Source organism: Rutidosis leptorrhynchoides, chromosome 4 (genome assembly GCF_046630445.1).
Source record: "Rutidosis leptorrhynchoides isolate AG116_Rl617_1_P2 chromosome 4, CSIRO_AGI_Rlap_v1, whole genome shotgun sequence".
In the NCBI taxonomy this organism is placed as follows: domain Eukaryota; kingdom Viridiplantae; phylum Streptophyta; class Magnoliopsida; order Asterales; family Asteraceae; genus Rutidosis; species Rutidosis leptorrhynchoides.
Window position 1 is genome coordinate 540,795,565 of NC_092336.1, and position 12,105 is coordinate 540,807,669.

The following is a 12,105-nucleotide window of genomic DNA, read 5'->3' on the forward strand; positions in this document are numbered from 1 at the left end:
TCTCAATTAATATATATAAACATGGAAAAGTTCGGGTCACTACAATGTAGAACGATGATTATGCTCGGGGTACCGATTGTGATGTTGAGGCATGTGTTGTTGTGGTTTGTGTTGTTGCTGGTGGTACAGTTGATGTCATTGATGTTGTTGAAGCTGGTACATTTTGCACCATATTCTCAAAAAAATCATAACTCAGGCGCGAAGCTCGTTGACTTCTTCAATTACTCTGGGATGATTGTCGGTAAGAACAAGCGAAAGAATAAGGTTTAGAATCTGAGATATTATGTAATCATGACGAGATATTCGGAAAATGAGGTTGAAAATGGTATTACGGACAGGTTCGCCGGTGAGTGCTTCAGGTTCTTTGCCAAAAGGACAATATGGTGGATGAAAGGAATCGCCTTCTTCTTGTCTCCAATGATTAAGTAGACTACGAACCCATCTGATGAATTGGGGATGACTGATTGGTTGATTCATTCTGGTGACGCTGCTTTTGGAGCTTAGGTGAATATCCATGTCGGAATAGCTGTCGGAATAACTATCGGAATAGCTATCGAAATCTGAGGGACTCGAACTGGTTGAGGGATTCATCTCGTACAATCAGATGAGGGATTTTCGATAAGAAATAGATTATAGGATGTAGATTAGTACCCTGCAATACATAATTTACATATGCATATATAATACTAAAATCCCATAAGTTACGGAGGAATCTACGGAAGCTGTCAGGAAAAGTCTATAGTAACATATACGCTAAGATATGAATTTTATCTATGCACTGTCTATTCAATAGAGGCAGTAAGACATGTCTAGACGTTAAGGATGATAAGCAAATAATTTTCGACACGAAATGATAAGCAAAACTTTTGACATGCAGACACGGTCGAAGTCTAGAACCACTAATGCATCTAAACAACTATCAGTTAGACACACTAATGCAAGACCTGGTTCGCTAAGACCACCGCTCTGATACCAACTGAAATTCCCCGTCCTAATCCATCTGGACGAAGTCATCAACATTTGATCCCAGAGTGATGATCGACTCCAAGTAGTGTCCTTAAAATGAGCAAATGCACAGCGAAAGATTTCTTTCATACCTGAGAATAAACATGCTTTTAAGTGTCAACCAAAAGGTTGGTGAGTTCATAGGTTTATCTTAAAACAATAAAATTCATCATTTTGATAGACCACAAAATTTAAATGTTGCATGGTACAAATGGCCCCGAATCCTATACCCACCTGTAATGTACATGCTATATCTTTTAAATACAGTACATCTTTCTCGTGTACGAAACCATTTTCATAAATCATAGTAACCGTACACATATCTTGTGCACAAAAATAACATACACATAACCTGTGTACAAAATCATTCTCTCGATATATAACATTCACATCAACTGGTGGCAATTATCATGTCCACATAATTCAATGGTGCCAATTATCATGTCCACATAATTCAATGGTGGCAATTATCATGTCCACATAATTCAATAATAATCCGCAGAACTTCTGTCTGCATAATAATTCATTCGAGGAATGTTTTGCTTGTGTCTATCTCGTCAAACATTTATAAAAAACATTTCATGTATTCGCAGTTCAAAATATATTTCAAAAGCATTTAATAAAGCAGTTATAAAAACAGCGCATGTATTCTCAGTCCCAAAAATATAAAGAGTAAAAGGGAGCAAATGAAACTCACCTAATATATTTTGTAGTAAAAATACATATGACTATACTGAACAATGCAGGGTTGGTCTCGGATTCACGAACCTATATCATTTATATATATATATATATATATATATATATATATATATATATATATATATATATATATATATATATATATATATATATATATATATATATATATTAACACATATAATGGTAATCAAATAATTACATCTATTAATTATATAATATTTATATATTTAGTGTTGTAGTTTATATAGAATTTGCACTACATTTTGTCTATATAATATAACTTAAATTATATATTATATATATGTTTATTTTGTATATATATATATATATATATATATATATATATATATATATATATATATATATATATATATAAAGGTTAATATGTTTAATATATATTTATAGGTAATATAAATATACTTTGTGTACAAAATTTTTATTTGTTATAATATGATAATAATAATGAAAATGGTAAGTTTAATAAATAAAAAAAGGTGGTTCTAATAATTAGTAGAATTTTCATAATAATGATATTTTAAATAATTATGTTTGTAAAAATAATATTACTAATAATAATAATAATAATAATAATAATAATAATAATAATAATAATAATAATAATAACCATAGTAAAAAAAATTAAATAATTGAAAGACTACCTTTATGTAATAAGCCTTAAAAAAAATTAATGCCTTTGCCCGGGCTCGAACCCGCGACCCCTAGTTTAACACACAACACCCTAACCATTGCTTCGCGATTGTTTTACTGATTTATTCTATAACCATAATATATTTAACTCGTCTTTTTATTTCACCTTCTTCTTTAAAAGAAATACACTCGACTGGGATCAAAACCATATCTTAACCATAATCGTTCATCATAATCATCTAATTATCTTCCTAAGCTAAATCATCATCATCCCATCATATAGTGTTCATCACAGAATCATACACCTAACTATACCATCATCATCGTCAATATCCATTTTAATCACCAAATCATCAAAATAATACTACCATCATCGTCTAATATAACCATTATGCAGCATCACATTTATCCTCCCATTAACATCGTTATTAGATTGATGATTTAATGAGAGAACATCCAAAGCAGCAGCCCAACGAAAAGATGATTTGATCTTGGCCCAACAATAGGATAAGGTTTTCGGCCCAATTCTAAAACAGGATCTCGGAAGTCCAACTAGAAGTTGAAAATATACATTTGGGCTTTGTGAATTCGGTTTGATGATGCGACATGGGATATATAATATTTGTTAAGTTTGGCTTTTGGTTTAAATACAGAAAAAGTAAACCGAAACATAGCAAGTGGAAGACTAAAAAAAAATGTATATCGATGATGAGGATTCAATTCGTTCGCACATGATTCAATAACCAACCACTCAAATATCTTTTGACAAGTGGGTTTAATCATCATGGATCAGTGACATAATTTACAACAGTTTAGCTGCTTTGTTTGAGTAAAAAAAAATATCGAACATGATGGTTATGTTTAAAATAAACGAACAGTAGCAGTGGTTTAGCAACATCGATGGGGTTCAATAGTGACGGTTTGTGGTGGTGGTTCATGGCCAAATTAGATGGAGAAAAGAGAGATTAGTGAGAGAGAGAGAGAGAGAGAGAGAGAGAAGAGATATGGAGAATGGTGGTGGTGGTTGTGAGGTAAAACAACAATTGATTAACAGTGAATGGTGGCTTGGTGGTTTCGGTTAGTAACTGTAACCTGTAATAATGTTAGAGTGACAAGTCCAACGATCAGCAATAATGTTTTTGATGGTGTGGTCCTCGATGGTTGTTAAAGATAATCGGATGGTGATGATTTTGAGTGGAAGGTTAAAGATGGTTGTCGAACAAGGACCGGATGAAAGAACAACATCTTGCAAAGGAACATCGCCATTATTCCATGCCATAATCATCATGTTGTCATCACAACATTCTCGTACAGTATACGAAAGATAATCCTTTTCAAGTTTGATCCTTTCATCATTGTCTCCTGGTCACTGTTTTCAATTTACGTTCCATTGAAGTGAGAAATTTAAGAGATTATTTGATAAATTAACGAGGAGCCAATCATGATCATGTTTATTTTCATAACCAGATATTGAAATGAATTCCATAAAAAAAATATATAGTTTATGAGTTCACTAGAAGGGATATATGGAACTTGAAGTTTGATCTCTTGAAACCTTTTAATGAAAGAATGGAATACGTACAATCACTGTTGGGTTTAGTGGAAGTAATTTAGTGGTTGTAGTTGTTTGATGGTTCCCTTATGTCCACTAGCTGGAGTATATAATATATAATATACTAATAATTAATAATAACCGATTTCACATGTGAAAGAAAGCAGGGAACAGCTAAGCAATTGAATTCATCGTACCGACACTTCTTACGGACTTTGTACCGGGCGAAATCAGTGGCGGATAAAAGTGTTCAGAAAAATCTCAAATTTTTATTTTAAGTTCCATTAATTATTTCGGTCATTATAATATAAAATTCAGTCATTAATTCAATAAATAAAAATTACATCAACTGTCCCTCCCATTTATGGGTAAAATATAAAAAGTGTTAAAATTAAATAATTAAATCCTAAATATACTTTTAATAAGCCTATAACTTATATAACTCATTTTCGGATCCCCGTTTATTTTAAAATTACATAAGTTCGAATTTAACCTTTTGAATGATAAACGAGTGTTATTATTGTTTCCTAAATGAATTCAAAACCATTTATTTTCGAATTACATAAATATATATTAACTAACAATTTAATTATAAATTCAAATCATTAAATCATATAATACTTTATTTAATATCTCTAATTAATGTTATATATATATATATATATATATATATATATATATATATATTAATACAAGCAATATTATATATACCTATATATATATGTATATATACATATTTATTTACACGCAATGTTCGTGAATCGTCAGAAATATCCAAAGGTCAATTTCATACATGAACACAGTTCAAAGTTTTTGAGACTTCAACATTACAGACTTTGCTTATCGTGTCGAAACTATATAAAGATTAAGTTTAAATTTGGTCGGAAATTCCCGGGTCGTCACACCATGACCATGCAACTTGATAATGTTTCTCTTGGTTCTTTGGCATAATTGATGAATATGCGATTATAATCGATGAGATCATATCCTACCCGCGAATATCATAAAGATGTTACCTTGATATATTGACGATATTAAATTCAAACAAGTGAGTTGTCACCTCCTATATGCATTTACAAACAAACACTCCATGTAAAAGTGTACTTTTCGATTGCATTTACAAATAGCATTTTATAAATTGTATACAAGTATTTGCTAAAAACATACCGTGAATTTTAGGACATATAGAAGAGTGCCAAAACTTCTTTATTCACAGCATCAACACTTGTTCAAATTTCAACCATTGTGGATCAAAATCCTAATCTCTTTTAAATTTCTACACTTTAAACTAATGATACACATGATGGCATCAATAGCAAGTTATCTTACCTTAGTGGCATGAGTGGAGCTGACACATCAAGACCCATGTAAATCCACTAAGACAATGTGCTTCTTCTCCCTCACTAACTTTAAGAATATACTGATCGGTTATGGAAGTTTAACCAAAAAATAAAATAAAAATAAACATATAGTCAGAGTTTATATAAATGTGTTGAAATGAAAACCAGATTGTTAACACAGAGAATGGAAAACATATTGATTAAATTATAAACTTAGTACATCATATTCCATTATCTTGGGTCATACCAGTTGTGACCAAACCTAATTAGCTAAACTAATACTTTGTTTTTTGACCACTCATTGAGGCCCAAAGCTAGAATCAAAAGACAAGTAATTTACTTCACTTAAACTTAGGAGTACAACCATACAACATTGCCTGTGTCGTTGCTAAGTGTTGGTTGGCATTTCCCTATAACCAAATAAAGAAACATAACACAAAAATGGTATATAAAAATACAAATTCCAGTAAAGGTATAAAAATAAGAGTTTTACCTACATGCCATTGTAAAAAAAAAGACACTACCCAAAGAAACACCATATCAATAGCATACCCAAAAGTACAAGCACGATGTTGTTGTAAAATATAATAACAATAAAACAATATTAATGTCAATATCAAATACCCTTTACATAAAGGTGTAAGCTTGTTCTCTGAAGCAAATGAAATAAACAAATTACTACCTCCGTCAAATTTTAGAAATTAAAGCATTTCAAAAGTTTAAATGTGTAAAAATATAAATTCAAATAATCTTGTTCAAAATGAAGTTTGAATATTGATTTAATTAAATTGAATACTATAGTAAAAATTATTTCACAAGTAGGTATTAATTTTGGCCCAAAATTGTATGAAACATAAATTTAACCAAGTTTTTTTTTTAATAGGAAAATTATATTTAATAACTGTTGTATATTAAATCTTATTCAAAACCCTAAACTTAAAACTAAACCCTAAGATTTATAGTATAAACCATAAACCTAAACCCTAAGATTTATAATATAAACCCTAAAAATTATTGAATCAACATACTGATCTCAAATCTATACCCTAAAAATTGAGTCTGCATTCAGGAATTATAAGTGGCAATTACAGTAGACAGCAACATACGTTTTACACAATTACCAATTAAAATTGCCGATTAAAACACAAAAGATAACAACATAAATACGGTTTAAAATTGAAAATTAACAAAAGACAAGTACACAACAACATAAGTTAACAGATCATAGATGAAAAATTGGAAGTTACCAATTAAGATTTGAAGGTATAGGATTTGATATTGAAGAGTGTCACAAACGTATTGGCGTTTAGAACCTTCGATTACTAATTTGGTGTCATCCAATTTGAAGAAGATATATCGCCGAAGAAACTAATCGATTACATTATAGCTGAAACGTATTGGATTTGATTTTGATGGGTCAAATTTGTTAGTCTTTCTAAAGTGTATATTTGATAACTCCCAAATTGAACGGAACCCTTAATTTTGTTAGATGGTACCGTGTTTTTAATTAGAAGGGTATTTTAGGGATGGAGTATATGTAAAATTGATTTATTAGCTAATTTTTTAGTGGATGATTAAGGACCATTGGATCAAGGGATATTATAATGTAATTTTTTAATCTAACGGTAATTAAGGGGGTTTTGAAAACATTTATTAGCTAATCGAGACTCTCTTTTAATGTATATATAGTGATATATTAGCTATAAAGAAATCCCTTTTTCGAGTATTAGTGTTTTCCACTTTGTGTTATATTTTTTTTCGAAGTTACAACTTGTTTGTTTTATTATTAGTAATTCAACATTAGTACTTAAACTATTTTGGATTTTGGTTTCTTATTAATCAACCAAATATCATTATATAAAATATAACTATTTTGATAAACGAATTTTAATTCGTCCCTAAAAAAGTCCCGCGAATTCGCGGGTCTTAAGCTAGTATTAGTTAATAAGTTATTAAAAATAAAAGATCCACGGCTGATAATTTAATATGGAAAATTATATCTAATGTTCCAGTTTCAATTCGAGTACGTAATAAAAGTTTCTTATCACATGATAGTAATAAAATTAAATTTAAAAAAAAATAAATATATATATATAGAACATGGATATAGATTTTGCTAAACAAAAGTTTAAATTAATTGGTAATGTTAATTTTAATTTTTAGTTTCTGCCTTTTTTTTTCTTTTTTTTTTAAACTCCGTCGTGGAGACATTAAGCGGTCTATAAAAGCGCATGCCAAAAGCGTAACCTTTTCATTCACCCAAAAATTAGTATTCTTTCGATAGGGTTAGGGTTACCGTCAATTTCCATAAACAAAAATCCTGCAGCAGATTAAACAACAACGATGTCGTCGTCAACAACTAAGGTGATCGTTCTGAAAAGCTCCGACGGAGAAACGTTTGAAGTTGAAGAGGCGGTTGCGTTGCAATCACAAACGATTAAGCATATGATTGAAGATGATTGTGCTAATACTATTATTCCGTTACCTAATGTCACTACTAAGATCTTATCGAAGGTAATCGAGTATTGTAAAAGACATGATGAGGAGTCAATTAAGAATGATGATAAAGAAGCCGAAGTTGATCTTAAAGCGTTTGATGCTGATTTTGTTCAAGTGGATCAGGATACGCTTTTTGACCTAATCTAGGTTCGTGTTTTTCTCTATTTTCGCTGTTCTTTTTATTTTATTTTATTATTTATCGATTTATTTACTAGAAATCTAGAATACTTATGATTGTTATGTGTGTTTTGATGGTTTTTGGATAATAATTTCGTAATTATTAGTTTATTGCGATTTTTACAAACAGAGACACACACATATTGTTTATTAATTAAGGATTAATATCTAACTTGATTACTGGTAGAGGATATTATCACTGAATAATGTGCTGGTTTCTTTTGACTAAATTATTGTGTTGCTTGTGTTTGTTAAGGGTTTTTGTTGGTTGTTGTATAATGTGATTTTTTACTCTGTATAATACTCTATTTGTTGCATGGTCTCTAGACCTTATTACGTTGTTTCACTTAAATAGTTAAATTTGCTGTATCTGTTAGGGGGTAGGATTGACATTGGTATGAAGCTTTGTCCGGTTGGTTGTGGCTTTTTAAGACCCTATTTAACTCAGCGTGATCAACCCAAAATCACCACCATCACGCCCCCAACCCATGGCGTGATGAGTCCATCACATGGAAGAAAATGGGGTGCTGGGGTTTTCAGCCAATCACAATTTAATTAATTCTATTTATAATTAAATTACATCAATTAAAATAATAAAATAACTCCATCACACAACTATTACCCCCTACCACTACAAACTTCATCACGCCATCACCCCATCACATTTGCCAACTCAGCACTATACCACACAAAAACTCCATCACCCCCATCACCCCCATCAGCATTATATATGGTTAATGGTAGTAAATAATGTTATTGAATAATGTGTTGGTGTTTGGCGTGCTATTTGAGAGTAAACTTTAGTTTTGCTGGTTGTTGTCAAGGGCTTTTAATGTTTATTGTATTATGTGTGTTTAACTCTATATGTTTGTATGATACACTTTATCTGTCAATGTAGCTTTCTTGTTAGGATTGCGTCCTGCTTATGTATCCTTTTAGTTCATGTTACTCAAACATTTGTTTACAGTTCTTTTAGCCTTTCGAGATTCATTATTTAATATCTGCTTATCATTTGGTTAATCTTTGTTGTTACATTTTATACTATGGTCACTTCATAATTCATTAGGTTTCACTTTTGTTTTTGCCTACAGAGGATTTAATTTCACATCTTCATCTCATTTGGTCACGCTGCTTAGATGTTTGATATTTGTGGTTTACTAGTAGAATTTGTTGTAGGTTTGTTATGTTTGCCATGGTTTATATTCTAAGGTGTTGGTATGTATTTTATTTTAGGCTGCTAATTATCTGGACATCAAGAGCTTGTTGGATTTGACATGCCAAACTGTGGCGGACATGATAAAGGGAAAGACCCCGGAAGAGATTCGAAAGACGTTTCACATCAAGAATGATTATACACCAGAGGAAGAAGAGGAGGTTCGTAGAGAGAATGCTTGGGCATTTGAGTAATTTTGATTCATTTATCTCTCTTTTTAATAAGTAGTAATCCGTATGTAGGAGGAGTATATAATTGGGGTCTTATGTGCTTTCTTTATCAAAACTTGCAACTTCCCTTCCCGAATGTGGTCTCTTTCGTTTTCTAATGTTTTAGTTTTGCTACCTTTAGTTGGTAATTTAATTTTTATTTTTTTTGTGATGATTTAATTCTGTATTTATTCTAATTTTTTTTTAAAAAATATTCATGTGAAATGTTATTTCGATCCTCCGTCATCGTGACATTAAGCAGTCTATAAATCCGCATGCCAAAGCGTAACCTTTTCGTTCCCCCTAAATTTAATCCTTCGTTTGTTAGGGTTTGGGTTTTCAAACAATTATTGCTATCTTATAAGTATTCTAGTTATAGGAATTAAATTATTATTACTATTTTTCATACTTTCAAGTGCTAACAAATAGTTAATGACTTTCGTATACTATTAAGTTGATTACTAGATTTAAGAGCCCGTTGCACGGGAAACGTATAATCAAACTAAATCGAAAAGTAAAATGTTGTATCATTTGAAGTTATGATTAGGACAGTTATATGTTAACACAAAAGTCGTCAAACGGGTCAAAGTGTCCAAATGAGCTCGTGCATTGCACTAAAGTTAGATATACACGAAAAAGTAAATAAATGAAGGATTTCGGTACTTGTGAAGAATCCGGTTGTGCTCAAGTTCCAAATCCAAGTGTCGCACCTATCATTAAGAGAAAAAGAATTGATAAGTACATTTAGTTCGTTAAGTTCAGATAATACTCGACCTCTTGGAGGTCTAGTCCACGCCCATATGCCACGACAAACTCCATTCAGGATATCCACTTTTTTCTTGATGGTTGCGTCTTTTTTGGTTTCTAAACAATACAATCAGAGAAAGACGTTTTGTAATACAAATTATTTAAAAACTAATATCTTATATATAGAACCATTAAATCAAAATTAGATGAGAAAAAATGACATATAACTGATCTCTAATGATCTCTAGTAAATGCATACACATCTTATGTAAGTTAGGCAAAGCATAAACTTTACCACAACCTGATCCTGCAACCATTTCCTTGACATCTGCCCTTCCAACAATTCTGAAAGCCTAAAAGACAAACCCCAATTGATTATTTTAACTCATTTTATCACAATGTTTATTGTAATTATTAGTGATACTATGAGACAAAAAAAAAAAAAAAAAAAAAAAAATCGCAGCCTTTTGTTTAATCTTAATAGCTTGAATGACTTTGTAGATGCTTCTTTGATTAAATGATACCTGATACTTGAGCTCTCATACGTGCTTTAAAAAAATCACAAAATGACCACACTTGACTATTAGTTAGATCTTATACTACACCTAATACTTAAAAGTAAGTGTATGCACCAATGTATGATTATATAAGCAACTAAAGTCTGAGTAAGAGTGTTATGAAGCAGCTACATATTAGTCAATATTGTATTTAGTATATTTAGTCAAAGATAATGAAACTGACTTGTATCAAATTACCGTAACAATAGGATAGACTCAAGAGATAAGTGCATGTGCTTAATCTCCCAAAGTAGCTGATAGTTAGCTAAATACGTTTTGTATATATACGGGTGATGTGTTAAAACGTAACCTTTAAAATGAAGACAATATGCTTAATAATTAACACATAATACAGGCAACTAAAACCCGATCATGCAGTAACTAGCAAGTAAATTGACCAGTTCGATCCACAGGGAGAAGTTTGTTTTTAAGATTTTACCACGATTAATTATTCTAAAAGGGATGTTTTGTGTTTGAAGTTGTATTTTTGTTTAACGAAACAGTAAATAAATATAGTAATTAACAAGAATGAGAATGCGGTGTTTACTTATATGCTTGATAAATGACAGGGATTGTTCTTTTATAATTAAAACCGTTATGTAATAGTTACAATAGAACAGTTTATATCAATTTCACAATTTCTATGAACTTAAGAGCTATGTTTAATCAACAAGATTCTTTCGTGGTTGAATTCACATAAAACCTAGTTTACTAAAATCACTCTAAGTAAACTACATGATTGTATATCCTAAATATCGTTCAATTATACATCCTATACTCACATATAGGTGGCTAGATCACTAGGTGTTGAAGTATAAGCTATGGTCTTTGATAAATTCACATAAACCAAGTCATAACTTACATAATTGAACTAGGATACAAGGATGATTACAACTATGGATCTTTTGAAAGAACATGGTGATTTAGATTGATTAACTAACTAGATTCAACCCGGTTAAACTCACATGAAACCTGAATTACAACAATCACTTGAGGTAATTTCATAACTATGTTGCTTCGGAACTTATTCAATTACCGAATTAAACACATAACAAAATCACTTAAGTTTATGCATCTAATCGTCTAGATTACTAGGTGTATTGAAGTATAGATTGTTTTCCTAGTTAACTCACATTAATAGGTTGCAATCTATATAATTGAAGTAATGAACTAAACAAGCATAACAATGGTTCTTATGGTTGAACTAGATAATTTAATCAATCAAACATATGTGTAACTAGCATAACATCAAAGTATAGAATAATCCCAAGCCATAAATCTTACATTGAAGCAAACACACAAGACTTTTAGCCTAACATAATCATAGTAGAACTAATGAAACAGTAAATACAATTCGAATTCATGTTTAAAAGATATAGAACAAAAGTACCAATAGTGATGAATGATCCTAGCTTAATCTTGATGTTGAAAGAGTGGAGATTGACTTACAGCCTTC

General features: G+C 30.7%; 1 long non-coding RNA gene and 1 pseudogene across 1 annotated transcript in view; one reads left to right on the plus strand and one right to left on the minus strand.

Moving 5' to 3' along the window:
• The first annotated feature begins 7,590 nt into the window (after window positions 1–7,590).
• On the plus strand, window positions 7,591–9,330 carry LOC139845091 (SKP1-like protein 1B; annotated as a pseudogene).
• A 645-nt stretch (window positions 9,331–9,975) lies between these two features.
• The window catches only part of LOC139904264 (uncharacterized), a 73,665-nt gene continuing 71,535 nt past the window's right edge, over window positions 9,976–12,105 (minus strand). Inside the window, exons 2-3 of the long non-coding RNA XR_011778718.1 lie at window positions 10,388–10,445; window positions 9,976–10,055 (exon numbers count right to left, since the gene is read on the minus strand). This is a non-coding gene — a long non-coding RNA (uncharacterized lncRNA). The remainder of the gene's footprint in view (window positions 10,056–10,387; window positions 10,446–12,105) is intronic.